This window comes from Pinus tabuliformis, chromosome Q (genome assembly GCF_031772625.1).
Source record: "Pinus tabuliformis cultivar Carrire ecotype Pingquan chromosome Q, CPIR1, whole genome shotgun sequence".
NCBI classification, from domain to species: Eukaryota; Viridiplantae; Streptophyta; class Pinopsida; order Pinales; family Pinaceae; genus Pinus; species Pinus tabuliformis.
The window spans coordinates 753905754-753921154 of record NC_142296.1 but is presented as its reverse complement, the minus strand read 5'-3'; the positions used below and the strand labels follow the sequence as shown (position 1 = coordinate 753921154).

General features: G+C 42.0%; 1 protein-coding gene across 2 annotated transcripts in view; it reads left to right on the top strand.

The window, feature by feature from the left end:
- The window catches only part of GSH1 (glutamate-cysteine ligase), a 406219-nt gene that overhangs the window by 250532 nt on the left and 140286 nt on the right, over positions 1 to 15401 (top strand). The window lies entirely within an intron of this gene.

Genomic DNA, 15401 nt, shown 5'->3' with positions numbered 1-15401 from the left:
ATAACATTTCAGTTGAAACAATTGAAAACTGAGTCCAAGAAGCCAGATGCAAGGATCAGCATTAACACATTATGTAGTAGTAAATTCCTTCGGTGTTGGGGAGTAGATTTGTAACCGCTGGTTGCAACTTCTGTTAATGTCAGAATATTGTTCTCGTGGCTGTATATGAAAATATTCTAGAAATAAATGCAATGAAAATATTTGATTTTTAATCATGAATGTGTGTAGCTTTGTACACCATTGCAGTTTTCTTGAAAGTTATCTTGCCATAGATTTGCACTTTATTTTTATTAAAGAATAAAGTATCCTTACATAACAACCCTCTGTTGGGATAAAGTGCTTGCTACTGTACATGATTACATTTCAGCTGGAATGATTGAAAACTCAGTCCAATAACCCAAATGCTAAGATCAGCGTTAATATACCACTTAGTATGAAATGCCTTTGCTGGGGAATAGCTTTGTATCCCCTAATTGTTATTCCCATTATCATACTAATATCGCTCTTGTAGATGTTTGGGAACATATTGTAGGAATAAATGTGAAGAATATATCTATTTAAGTATTTTATATCAATAATGCATAGCCTCTACTACTATTCAGTGATTTGGAAGGTATATTTTCTGCAGATCTAAGCTTATCTGTCTAGATAGTAAATTGTGAGTACTGTGTGTCATGGTGATAGACATACTATTGTTAGTATGTAACTGAATGTGAAATGATTATGCATTTATTTCTATTAAAAATATGTGTGGATGAAAAGGATATGTCAGCGTTGTCTTCGCCAAAAGATTGAACCCTGAGTTGGAAGTCCACTTAATTTTTTAGAGATGTCGCTTATTATGAGATCTGTTGAAGACTTCATTGTTTATGCAAATGTTTGGGAAGCTCCCTCACTAGATTTCATTTTTTAGTTACTTTGGCCACAGGTTTTGGGTTCTTTATCTTCAAGACGTAATTACATTCAGATGGAAGGCCCTATGGGACTTATCCTAGCGCAGTTCCACTAGATTTATCAATTCCTTCTTTTGGCCTATTTCAAGAAATGGAGGCATCTAGCACAATGCAATTACTCCAGCCATAGACAAAGAGACTAAAGGGCTAGTGAGGCAATGTCCACTCTCTCCCTTTATTGGTAAATCATCTATATATATTGCAAGATCCTCAAGACAAGGTCATTCTGGCTGTAAACTCTAGCGTGGGATTGTTTCCCAGTCTAGTTTGACCAGTCAAATGTCCACTACTATGATTCCATTTTTCTCATTGGCCTTAGATAATACAAGAGCTCCGGCAGCTAGCTTGCCTTCCCCAAGGATAACCCAGCCTAGTCCATATTACGGAAAGAAACCAAAAACACAAGGAAGCTAAGAGCAAAAGAAAACTTGGAAGATAAATACTTCTTGGATTATGATCTAAGCTTATCTGTCTAGATAGTAAATTGTGAGTACTGCGTGTCATAGTGATGTTCATACTATTGTTAGTACGTAACTGAATGTGAAATGATTATGCATTTATTTCTATTAAAAATATGTGTGGATGAAAAGGATATGTCAGCGTTGTCTTCTCCAAAGGATTGAACCCTGAGTTGGAAGTCCACTTAATTTTTAGAGATGTCGCTTATTATGAGATCTGTTGAAGACTTCATTGTTTATACAAATGTTTGGGAAGCTCCCTCACTAGATTTCATTTTTTAGTGTCTTTGGCCACAGGTTTTGGGTTCTTTATCTTCAAGACGTGATTACATTCAGATGGAAGGCCCTATGGGACTTATCCTAGTGCAGTTCCACTAGATTTATCAATTCCTTCTTTTGGTCTATTTCAAGAAATAGAGGCATCTAGCACAATGCAATTACTCCAGCCGTAGACAAAGAGACTAAAGGGCTAGTGAGGCAATGTCCACTCTCTCCCTTTATTGGTAAATCATCAATATATATTGCAAGATCCTCAAGAAAAGGTCATTCTGGCTGTATACTCTAGCGTGGGATTGTTTCCCAGTCTAGTTTGACCAGTCAAATGTCCACTATTATGATTCCATTTTTCTCATTGGCCTTGGATATTACAAGAACTCCGGCAGCTAGCTTGCCTTCCCCAATGATAACCCAGCCTAGTCCATATTACGGAAAGAAACCAAAAACACAAGGAAGCTAAGAGCAAAAGAAAACTTGGAAGATAAATACTTCTTGGATTATGATAATGGAGAGAACACATTTTCTTTTAAAGGAATGACTTAAATGATAAGTGCATAGAACCTAGATAAATGAACTCTAAATTGACTTTCATAGACTTTAAATTCATTAATACAATACTAAAGCATGAATTCCACTAAGTCAAGATGTGGCCTTATTAATATCCCTAATTCTATAGTTTAGTTGACCATTTTGAACTAAATAACTCTAAGAAGGAAGGAATTCTCTGGCAAGCTTAGTCACTCCCTCAATATCTCAAAATTTGTCGAAATATCTGCAATTTGCAATTCTAAAGGAACATACTCAAGAGCCACTCTCCTTTCTAAACCCTGTTTCAGAGGAAATGCTATTTTATATATATGTGCTTGGAGCTATCATGAAATTTGTGATTCTTAAAGATTGAGACAATACTCTGATTGTAAGAGTGTCTCATATGTTGATTTGGGCTAGCATCGGATGTGATCTAGCCACGAAATTTGGTGGAGAGGTTGGGGCACATGAAATCTCCAATACCCAAAAAGGGTTTAGGTAGATTCTAAACAGATCAAGAGATTTTAAAATAATTGATATTTTTAATGGAGTCCCTAAGTCTAAACTTAGGGAAAATAAAATATTAATGTGTATTAATACGAATCTGTGTTAGGATGGTCCAAAAGACATGGATCTAGCCAGATCTAATCTTAGCCATTGATTAGGGACTTAGTCTCGGCCGTTGAGATGTCAACAGGAAAAGTATAAGAGGAGGCTTGAGGGTCACTTGGAGAAGTACACCAGAAGACCAGTCAGTTCAATTTCTAGAGCAGGGTTTGCTAAGAGACATAGAATTAGTGATTGAGAGAGCAGTTGAGGGGCATTGAGTATAGAGAAACAGAGAAGGAAAAGATTGTGACGGGAGAGCAGTGTCGCAGCCAGGGAGGTTGATGTAGAGCGAGCAAGGGCTCATGCAGGGCCCACGCAGAGGCAGTCAAGTGCTGCGCAGAGCACCAAAGGGGCCAGCGCAGCTGACGCAGAGGCTCCCAGAGCTAACGCAGGGCTGATGCAGGCCAAGAAAGGCTGATGCAGGGCCAGCGTGGGACAAAGAGGGGCTGACGCAGTCTAGATTGGGCAGATGTTGGGGTTGAAGGAGCAGTGTTGTGCTGAAGAGCTGCCGAAAGCATTTTTTGGGGTTTCAGCTAGGAGATTTCTCTCAAACTGTAAGGTATAACTGCTAAGGAAATTCTCTGTTGGATAGGCCGATCTCGACACCCAGATTGTACTCTGATATTGCTTAATAAGAAAACCCTCAGATAGCTGCACCGGTTTTCCCGCATTGGGTTTTTCCGGGGACATTGGTCCAAAAGTAACGGTGTCATGTGGTGTGTTTTGTTCTTGCTTCTTTTAGTTGCTGATCTGTAATATGTTGAGCATGCACTGGGGTTTATTTTTAGTATTTACTTTGTAAAGAACTTGTTAAAGAAAAATAACAAGTAGGTAGGAATAAATCAGGAAAAGTGCATGAAGGGCTTCTAAATTAAGTAAATTTGGAAACTTCAACATGGTATCAGAGCATGATTGCAAATCACAGGAAGACTAAAAGACATCAGCCGAGTGGAGCAATAGTAGCAGAAAACAACTGTCCCGAGGTGTCAGAAGTTGTTTCTAGCAGCATAGAAGCCAAGGAAGTGTGACGCAGAGCCAACCAGAGCCACGCAGAAGAAACCAAGAACTACGTAGAGCCTCAGAGAGGCTAGCGTTGTTGGCTGACGCAGACCCATCTAGGGTGACACAGAGCCAACGTGGGGCCAAGAGGGGTTGACGCAGTTCACAGAGAGGCAGTTGCTGGAGTCTAGAAGGCTGCAAAATATTGCAGAGTGGAGTTGGTGAGGTACTGTAGTCAGAACAGTACTTGACAGAGCAGGGCCAAAGGAGTTGTTATCGAGGGTTTCTAGCCGAGGAATCTGGATGAATAGTGCAGTTGCACAAGACAATCAGAGTAGGGGACATCTCGACAAGCGACAGAAGGATTTCCAGGAGGGAAATCAAGACTTAGAGGAAGTCCAGAAGAGAACTTCCAGACGGGAAGTAGAGACTCAGAGGAGTCAAACAGAGAACTTCCAGGAGGAAAGTAGAGGAGCGTCATGGCACTACACAGGGTAAGAGACCAAGATAGGTTGGATGGAGCATCGAACTTCGCAGTCTGGAAGGCTAGAATCTTATCAGTGCTTGACAGGAATCGTGTCAAGAACTTTGCCTTGAAGGTTATAGCTGTTCCAGTCGACCCCAATGAAAATGAAAGGTACGAAGAGGCGATGGCGAGGGTCAAGTGCATTATCCTTGACGGGGTCAAGGATCATGTGGTACCACATATAGCCGAGAAGGAAATGACAGTTGAGATGTGGGAGGCTCTTAAGAACCTGTACCAGCATACTTCTGTGCAGAGAAGAATGCTGCTCGAGAACCAGATGAGGTCGTATCGGATGAAGAAGGGTCAATTGATTGACACCTTCCTCGGAGGTCTAAATGAGATTCGAGACCAGTTGACTGCGATAGGAGCGACATCGGATCAGGAGCTTATGGTGAGGACAATCTTGAATGCTGTCTCAGAAGATTGGGAAGTGTTTGTCCAAAGTATCCTGGGCAAAGGGACTCTCCTACCTTGGGACGAGATGTGGGCAACTCTTCGCCAGGAATAGATCAAACGACAGTCGAAGATAGGTAGCAGCAGCAAAGGGGTCAAGGTCAAGCAGGAGGAGGAGGATGTGGCCTAGCCTCTGAGGGAAAGCGGGAGAAGCGGAAGAAGAAAGATCTCTCCAAGATCAAGTGCTTCCACTGTGGGGAGATGGGTCATTATGCGAACCAGTGCCCAAGGAAGAAGAGTAAGGGAGAGTCTTCCGAGACTAAGGCAATGCTAGCATGGGTAGAGAAGGATGTTTTGATAGACGATGATTGTGCCATGAGTGCACACGCGCCACTTGAGCGGAAGTGGGGAGACATCGAGCTGTAGTCAGGCGGACTACAGGCGATGAGGGGCAGGATCCTTGAGGTACCCAACCTCTTGGATTAGACCTTGCTACGGGAGCCCCGAAGAGGAGTAGCAAGATTGGCTGAGTTGGATAGAGATGGATGCAGATGGAGCAGCAGAGAGAGCTACAGTGCAGGAGTCCCGAGACAGCGCAGAGCTAGCAGGCTGCAACAGTGCGAGAGGCACAAGCGTGTTGCACTAGTGTAGGAAGGCACAGAGAGGTGTGCAACTGTGCGAGATGCAGGGAGTCGTTGTAGCAATGTAGAGGTCAGAGATAGGGAGCACTTGTCAGCAACAGAGGGAGCTTCAGCATCAGTGGCTGTTTCTAGCCCAACAGGCAGGTCAGTTGGGAGATCAATTACTTACTTCTCAGTAACTGAGTTGCAATGCAGCAGTGGGCAACACGTTGCAACATGATGAGAGGAGGTGCAGTGCGGATGTAGTGCTGGGAGAAAGGACCAGTAGCAACATGGATGCAGATGGAGCTATCGTACAGATGCAACAGCGGCAGTGGCAGAACCATGGGTAGTAGTACATGAGGCACCAGTGCAGAGGATGTTAGGAAAGAAGACCTAGCATCAGCACATGTACCGGTGCCGGATGATCAGAGTAATACTTATTGAGGAGTATTGCTAGAGCATAGTCCTCGCTAAGAGGGAGTGTTGATTTGGGGTAGCATCAGATGTGCTCTAGCCACGAAATTTGATGGAGAGGTTGGGGCACATGAGATCTCCAATACCCAGAAAGGGTTTAGGTAGATTCTAAATAGATCAGGGGATATTAAAATAATTAATATTTTTATTGGAGTCCCTAAGTCTAAACTTAAGGAAAGTAAAATATTAATGTGTATTAATATGAATTTGTGTTAGAATGGTCCAAAAGACATGGATCAAGCCAGATCTAATCTTAGCCATTGGTTAGGGACTTAATCTCGGCCGTTGAGATGTCAACAAGAAAAGTATAAGAGGCTTGAGGGTCACTTGGAGTAGTACACTAGATGATCAGTCATTCTATTCTCTAGAGCGAGGTTTGCTAAGAGAGATAGAATCCGTGATCGACAAAGCAACTGAGGGGCATTGAGTACAGAGAAATAGAGAAAGCAGAGATTGTGCCGGGCGAGCAGTGTGGTAGCCAGGGAGGCTGACGTAGAGTCAGCAAGGGCTCACGTAGGGCCATGCAGAGGCAGCCAAGTGCTGCATAGAGCACCAGAGGGGCCAACGCAGCTGACGCAAAGGTTCCCAGAGTTGATGCAGACCAAGAAAGGCTGACACAAGGTAGCGTGGGACACAGAGGGGTTGACGCAGTCCAGATTGGGCAGATGCTGGAAGGATTTTCTGGGGTCCTCACCTTATGTTATATGCGCAGGCCTGCCTTCGACCCGATATGTCGGGGATCAACAATCGGGGGTTTCTCCCCTTTATGCTTAAGTCCATCTTTTGGACCTCCTCCGATGCGATTTCCTTTTATAAGGGTTTTTTTTGTCCATTTTAGGAGATTTTGCCTCTTTTTCTAAGGAACAATGGGCATCTTCTTTTGGTGATGACCTCTGCATCGTAAGTCCATTTTTGCCCATTCAAGTTGTAGTGGATTCAGAATGAAAAGATCTCTGCCATGGGGCTATTTCCAGGAACTTCCTTGGACTTTCATTTTCCTCTGTGAGGAACACTTAGACTTAGGAGTCTTTCCAAAATGCATTTTGGATCACGCTTTCCCACTAAAAGAACTTTTGGTCTCCTAAAGACCGATATACTGATTTGAACAGAAAATGAGAGTAACAATGCCCTCTTCTTTCAGTCTCCATACACTTGCCTTGCATAGTGCCTCTGAACCAAAGCCTCTGACTACTTTCCTTTCTAGATATGCTGGTGCTCTTTGGAAGAATTGTCTTCCTCCTTGCCTTCCTGCAGAACTCCTGCTTAGATGGTCACAGAAGGTAGTTTGAATTTCTCTGCCTTGATCATTGATCCCAGGTGGCTCAAACAAATGTGAAGTACACCTGCTCCACAAAACTCTCATTTGTACCTATTTGAAAAACTGTCAACAACAACTGTTAACAACAACAGAAATACAGACAATAACTGGATGGACTAAACTCCTGTTTCAACAAAAGAAACAGATTTCACATCTTGTGAACACCTCCATGTCTTACATCTGCATACAAATGATGGCCTAGACAACAAGCCCACAAAACATGCCTTTAAAACAAATGACCCTTCAAGTCAAGCATATAGAAAAAAGACCATTAGGACTCCTTTCAAAAGATGAACATTTCATCACTATCTCCATCTTGGAGACCAAGTCAACTTTCCTCAAGTCAACATTACATGCATGTTTACATCAAAGAAATCAACCCTTCAAGTTAATTACACATACATGTTCAAATACAAGGAAAACATCAACATCCCTGTGTTCATGCACATCATGCTTATGCATGCATTTCATCCTTCAACTTTCGCTTAAGCACATTGTACTTTCGAAGCTGAAATGAAATATAATGTTGCAACAACAAAGTGAGCCTCCTACTCAACCTTTTTCCATTCACCTTCTTGATAGAAACTTGCAACTTGCATCTCATCAACAAAGAAATGCAAATAGATGCATCAATAGACATGCAATCCTTAATTGGAAAAGAACTCTAACCATTTCTTACCAATCCAGTTCAAAGGTTTTTCCTTTGTCTACACATCAACATCAACATGTGAATCATTCTGAAGCACATCATCCATGGAAACTTCATTTCCATTATTGCTATCTTCTCTTTCCACTTTCTTCAGCTTTTGTGGAAGCATTGTTGGATTTAGAGTCCAACACCTTTCAGCAAGATGCCCTTGCTTATGGCAGTAAGTGCAACACATGTGCATCCTCTTGATAGCATGATTTGCCTTGTCCAATGGACCTTTGGCTTTTTGCTTCTTTTCCTTCAAAAGTTTCATGTATGTGGCCATTCTCTTCCAACATCTAGAAACATGATGGTTATCCAAACCACAAAAGGAACATGCAATTCTTTTCCCATATCTATGTGGAAATTTATCATGCTTTGCAAAATCAAAAGGAAGATGCTTAGAACTAGATTTATACCTGCCTCTTTCACCTTTATTGCCTTCATGAGGAGGTGAAGCAAATGAAGAAGTGACTCCCTTTGGAACACCATCAATCTCTTCAAGGCTATTAGAGTTTCCACAACTCTCTAGCTCAAGTGTGTGCTTCTGAACACCTACATCCTGCAAGAGATGTTTCAAGCCATTGCATTCCTCCTGAATACAATATTCACACTTCTGAGGTAGAGGACATGAAATGAAACTCCTTCTTGGGACTGTTTTAATGGCCTTCATGGCAGCGTTGGAACTCTCTCCATAAGATTGTCCATAGCTAGGACCCAAATACTTAGGCCTTTTCTCAACCATTATTGGTTCAACAATACCTTGTGCATGCTTACCAAGCCCTTTTCTTCATAGCCCATCTTGGACATTAGCTTGGAACCTATGCCTCTAGTATGTTTTTCAAAAGAACCAATATAAGCATTCTTAAGGGAATTTGAAGACAAACTGGAATGGTTTACCTCTTCTTCACGCTGATACTTGACCAAGGCTTCTTTGGCAACAAAGAGCTGTGACTCCAACTCATGCATCCTTTTTAGGTTCATATTTGCAATATGAAGTTGCCTCTCCATTTTCTACAGTCTATCGGAAAGCAACTGCTTCTCTTCCTTCATGGAATTCAACTGCTCTCTAAGTATGCTGCTCTTCCTTCCATCCTCATACATTTCTGTCACCTTGTCCATCATGATGAACAAGTCTTGCTTCAAGTTTCCATCATAGAGTCTTGTGATGAAGGAGGAATTTGAGGATTCACTTGTAGAGGTTGTCATTATACCAATGAACAAAAGAACTTCAAACAAGATTAATAAAGGGCTTTATTAAGCAACCTTTTGCAACAAACGTCTTGTGCTCCAAGGATTGCTTTGAGGTCCTTTGGAATAGAAGAATGCCTTCAGCCCTTCTTCCTTCTTGTCCTTTCTGGACTGAGCTATCAGTAGCTTTCCCTTCACCTCTGCAACTCAGAAAATAGTTAGTCTGCAACAAGCATACAATCAATTAGATAATCAATCCTTGACTGCCCAAACACCTTTCAGACAAGCAATCTTTGCCCTGTCAATCAAGCATTCTGATATAACCTTCTTTGAAGGTGGGTTAATCAATCACTGGCTCTGATACCACCTGATCTGAAAATGGGGCACTTAGGCTTCTTGTCTAACTTACAAGAACCTCTCCCACTTCCAAAGTTTTAAATTATTCCCAAGTCTTTATGATTAACCAAATGTGGAATTAATAAGTGCTTGACAATATAGGTGTATGCTGATGTCTGTTTTAGAACTGTTTATGTACTGTAAGTTGATGTGCTAAAACTGATATATAAATTCATATGACAATAGACAAATGCAACAACAAGCAAACACATAAGACAACAATTTAACATGGAGTTCACCTGAAACTCTTGGGCTACGTCTCCTTAAGCTTTGGTCAACTCAACTAGGCTCTTTGGGATTATGGCAAGTCCTTTTTTACAAGCTCTTGGCTCGACTCCACTGTTTTACACAGAAACAGTGGGCTTAAAACACTATCTCTCCCTGGCTGTGAAGCTCTCGGCTTTCTGGCTCTGGCTCTGGCTTCCCCGAGCTCTCTCTCTCGGCCTCTGTGTGCTTCTGTGATTCGCTTGACCTCCGAGTGATCCTCGGAAACCTTCCAGTGACCTTTTGGAGCTCCGCTTTTAGCTTTCTCTGGCTGCTTCTGCTAGCTTATTCCTCCTTGTGCTCTCACTCGTGCTCTTTGGCTCTTTTGAGGCATTTTCCCGGCTTTTTGGCTTCCATGGCCACTTCTTCGTGATTCGTTGTCCCTCTGTGGCTTTGTTGCTTCACAATGCATCATTGCCTGTAAAAACGCCTGCTGCAGCGTGGCATGATGATCAGGAGTGGTTACAGAAGGAATTGGGGCCGTTTCATAGGCAAAAACCCGAAAATGGAGAAAATCCCATTACACAGGGAAGGCCCGCAAAATACACTATCGGGCGTGATTTCTGGACGTGAAATCCCATTCAATCGCCCCTAAATCCCTATCGGGTCCACCATTAGGCGTTATATCGCATTGCATTAATGTGTTGGGCGAGATCCCTAATACACGGGAAAACCTTCAAAAACCCGACAAAATCCGTCCTATCGGACTTCAAAATATTATCGCAATCGCCCTAAAATCGCATCGGGTCCGCCTTGGGTTGCTTTCACAATCCCCACCATCGATCTGGGTGATCTCCGATCCAACGGTCAATATGCGATCTCAGGTGGCTTAAGGGTACAGAGGTTAACTGCGCAAAAAGGTGGTTTTCCTCTCTCCTCCTCCAGCCACGCGTCGTTCGCTGTATGGGATCGGGTGGAGCGGACCCAATACCATTTACCGCTTGAGGCCCGCCCGAAATCTCGCTTACGAAACTCAAATTTCATTAATCATGCCTTTATTTCCCCGTCGGGTCCGACTGTGTCGCTTTGGGGGCTTTTTCCTTTGTATTTCGGTTTTTATGCCCAAAAGCGCTTATACACGGGAAAATCCCTTTTTCCGGAACTCAAATATTATGGTGTCGGGTTTATAAAACCCATCGGGTCCGGCGATTGCATGTGCATGTACTATCGCCCTTTTTATCTCCGCAATACGACGTTGCGATGTGATATATCGCAATTGCTCGTCGCATAGCCTCGGGGGTCCGTCGCTTGTCTCATGCCATCATCGATGCCGCATCGGCCTGGGGGTCCTTACCTTATGTTATATGCGCAGGCCTGCCTCTGACCTGATATGTCGGGGATTGGCAATCGAGGGTTTCTCCCCTTTCTGCTTAATTCCATCTGTTAGTGTCAGTCTTCCCAACCTTCCTCCAGTGATCAAATATGCTCTCACAAAGTGGTCTCAGAGTTTCCAAATCAAATTTTGTCATTTCAAAGAGTTTTCAAGCAAAATTTGGTCACTAGGCATTAGGTCTAGGGTTTGCTCTCACTCTTCTCAAAGTTGTCCAAATGGCGGTCCATGTCATCATTCAGCTGAGTCTATCATCATTCATAGGGTTGTCATTATCATGTCAGTGTCTAATGAGTCATTTTACATCTTGTTCATGCTTCAGTTGTGCCTAGGCAAGGTCATTTCCCTCTCCTAGGGTTTTGAAAGCTAATTTCTCTTGGACGGTCAAATCATCGGCAAAACTTGTATCCTGATGTTCATACACCTTCCCCTATCCTTAAAGTACCTTACCAAATGCTTCCCATCCCTTAGATCCGCCAAATTCCTCATTTTTGCACAAACCCTAGTTTCTAGGTACAACCTGGAAATTTTCTAGGTTTGGCCTGTGTTTTGCCCTTTTGGACCCCTTCCCCTCACTCAACCTCTGAGATTCCACTTTCCCCTGCTTCCTAACATCCCTCCCCACTCCCAAAAATTTCCCAAGAATTTAGAAGCCTCTTATCCCCTTCATTTCGTTCCATTTCGACAAAATTTCTTGTTTCACACATCGGGACAAGTCGCACTCAAATGATGTTCCAGAGCAATAAAAGATGAATTTTGGAAAACTGAGAGAGGTTTTTGTCCACAACATGCCAAAGAAGAAAAACCTCCTTCACTTTTTGCACAGGTGTCATGGTTTTAGAGAAATGTCAAAATTACAATCGCCGGATCCAAGGCGGTTGGCCAAGGCACAAAAAAAGGAGAAAGAGGCCCGATCCCCTCCATATCTTGGCTGAGGCCTCACTGAAGGATCAAGGCACTCAATAGCCTAGCCACAGCTCAAATCCCAAATTTTTTTGAGAATTTTGGGTAATTTTGGCATTTTTTGGAAATTTACAGGTTTTGGCTCCTCAACGGGTCTCACCCCCGGTGAGACCCTTTGTCATGGCAGCTCCTTTTTGCAAAAACTCAGCATTTCTAGATTTGTCATGCAAAGTTACATATGCCCATGGATGGACTTGAGTTTTTATGGAGTTTTGGGCCTCCAGAAGGTCAAAATACATGAAAAATTTGACTTTCTGCCACTTTTTTGAACTGCAGAAAGCTGTCTTGGGAGAATTGATTTTTGACAGGGCAAATGAACTCCAAATTGAAAAATTCCAGTTGGGTTGGAAAGTAGACTCAAAGACCTTTCCAACGAGCTATCCTGCACCTGATTCTGACACCAGGAAGTGCCTCAAACATCACTCCAAAGGGGCGCGACCCATTGAGCAGGGGGGCGCGACCCGTTGAGCAGACTTTGCCAGATTTCACTGTATAGCTCGAAAAAGCACAATTTGACTTGGTTTGACTTTTTGGGGTTGAAAATGATTATCTTTGATGTAATTTTTGTAACTCTAAGACACTTTTACCCTTTTGTAACACTTCTAGAAGATTCATTCATGTCAAGGGTAAATATTTAATGAATGGATTGGTTTCCTAGCTTATAGAGGCAAGTTGTTTTGACTGCCTAGATTTTAGTGCTCAGTTTAGAATTAGTTGAAACAACTCCTAGAAGGATGAGCTCGACCCCTAGAGGCAAGGGAAGAGGTTGGCTTGCCTATATTATGTATTTTCTTAATCATTTTCAGGGGTTGGAAGGAGGGACTCTTGAGGGAGAAGCTATCATTGTATATTTTCACTGTATCTCTGCAATTTTTGGCTAAGGAAGACCAGGGTTTTGCAGTCATCTTTGGGATTCTTGTGGACTCATGTGTTGATGGTGTGTTTCTCAATGTTCTTGTAAGCTTTGTTATGTGATTCATTTCCTTTCTTTACTGCTGCACATTAAACAAATGAAGTGTTAAAGTATGAATTCATGCTAGCCATGCTCTGCTTTTAAATTTGTTTAATTTCAATGTTTTCTTCTGTCTAAAGAGAATTCAAAGTGATTGTTTGCTCTCTTTAGCTCCTCATCTTTCATTCCTGACCATTCATTTTAGTTAAAGGCATCAACGCTGTCTCCTACTTCGCCCCAAGGAACCCCCTGCAGAAACTGTGTCCAATCCCCGCACCCAAAATTGCAATTCCTCAATTTGCCACCAAAAATCCATAAAACCCCAAATCAACCCTTTTGATCAGTTTACTAGCCTAATATCAGTGTTACCTTGTTGGTCATCTCATCCCATTGAAGATCTACCGAGATTGACCGGAGAGAGCCTTCTCCTACCCCGTAGGGCTAGCTACGAGGCTAAATGGTTTGATGTAGCCTTGAGGTTTACCTTTCTCAGCTTGAGGTGAAATTTCAAGCGCTAACATACTGGCGACCATACTGGGGAGAACAAACTTGTTTGCGGATTGATGTGTTTGTTTCATAAGTCTTAGACGGAGCTTGAAGTTATGCCAGGTAGCCTTCGAAATGCTTTTGCTTTGCATTAGCGGAAGTAGATAAACGCTGCTTCAGTCAATCTCCGTGAGCTTGTGAATATAGCACTTCATTTGCATTTTACCCCAGTACATGTATCAAGTTCAGATCTGATTGTTGATAGTGGACAACGATCAAACACTGACAAGGCTGAATCATTCACTGGCGACGCCTTCACTGAAAATTTCAGAGATCAATGCTTCATGGTGACTTCACTGCAGAGAGATCAGTAGTTTTGAGCTTTTCAAGATGGATCGGATTGCAAGAAGATATGCTCCCTTGAGCCGAGATCACATACCAGGTTTTCCGAATAAAATTCCGAAGGTAGATTGGTCAAGGAATTTGCCTACATTTAATGATGATGGTAAGAAGGATGCTACTTTACATCTAGTTAGATTTCATATGCATATTCGCAAGTTAAAGGTGGATTTTCCTGAAGATTGCTTGATGAAGATATTCTTGGCCACTCTGGAAGGTAAAGCCCAATCATGGTATGAAAGTTTGCCGCCTGCTTGTATTTACTGTTTAAAGGATTTTCATGCCTTGTTTATTGAAAGATATATGGACTCTTATCCATCATTACATTTAGTTCAAGACTGTTGCAAGCATGCCTATAGTTTTATTGAAAGCCTTGAGAAGTTTTATGAAGATGATAATTTCATGGATGAAGAGATCATGGAAGCCCTGTATGAAAAGCCATTTCAGCAGCACACCGAAATCTTAGAGGATACTTGCCAAGATCAGCAGGCTGAAGATTTCAATATGGTTGAAAATGAGGAAAGAGCAAATGTTGTTTCAGATCTGCCCACAGAAGACAGCAGTATGCAAGTAAGTTCAGTGTTGATTGCAGAATGTGATAATGTTAGGACAACTACTTCAGAACAACATTTAGATTATGATGACCAGGAATATCTTGTGCTGAAGCCCATCAAAGAGAGCTCTACTGTTGAGATCATGGACAGAGTTTTGGATTCAGATGTTCATGAACAACAAGGTGAGATCTTTGTGCAAGTAAGTGATGAATCTCCTTTCAATAACTCAGTAATAAATGATAGTTTGAATGCCTTGTCATATGAAGATAATTATTGTTTAAGCAAAAGAAACCAAAAGACATTGTCTCCTTTGTCTGAAGAGGAGATAGATCTGCTTTTGAAAGGTCTTGTTACATCCCAAGCTACAACAGATTTGCAATGCATACATAGTCAGGAAAGTGTTGGGGAAACTTCTTCCTCTGTTGAAGAAGATGATTGTCTTGTAGATCAGCAAATAGATAATGTTTTCCTTCACAAAGATGATAATCCGATTGTCATATCATTTGAAGATGACCTACCATATTGTCATACTACCGAAGATCATAGCATTCAGGATTCCATTTCAGATTCTTCCTCATATGTCTCATGTTTTGAAATGTTATTTCAAGAGGAGATCTGCTCATCTACTTGTTCAGAATTTTTTGAGGACCAGGAACATACTTTTACTGAAGCACATGATGAAGGCATATCAGAATTTGAAACAAAGGACACCTTGATCTTTCAGCACGAGGTGGCAGTGGCAAAGCTTCATGTTTTTCAAGATCCAATGGCAGATTTGTTACAGTCAGCAGTGAAGGTGATTATTGCAGTATTCAGTGATGAAGGAGAATATGGTCAACTATGTTTTTGGATGCCCAGTTACCAGTATCTATTGTTGATCATGAGATCTAATCAGGAGAATCAATCAAGAAGGCATCTGCTTGATTGGTTGTATTGGCATTTTGATATAGTTTGATGTATATAGTCTTGTAAGAAACACCGGTGGTTGTCATCATGATTTCACATCTTGATGGACTGCTGC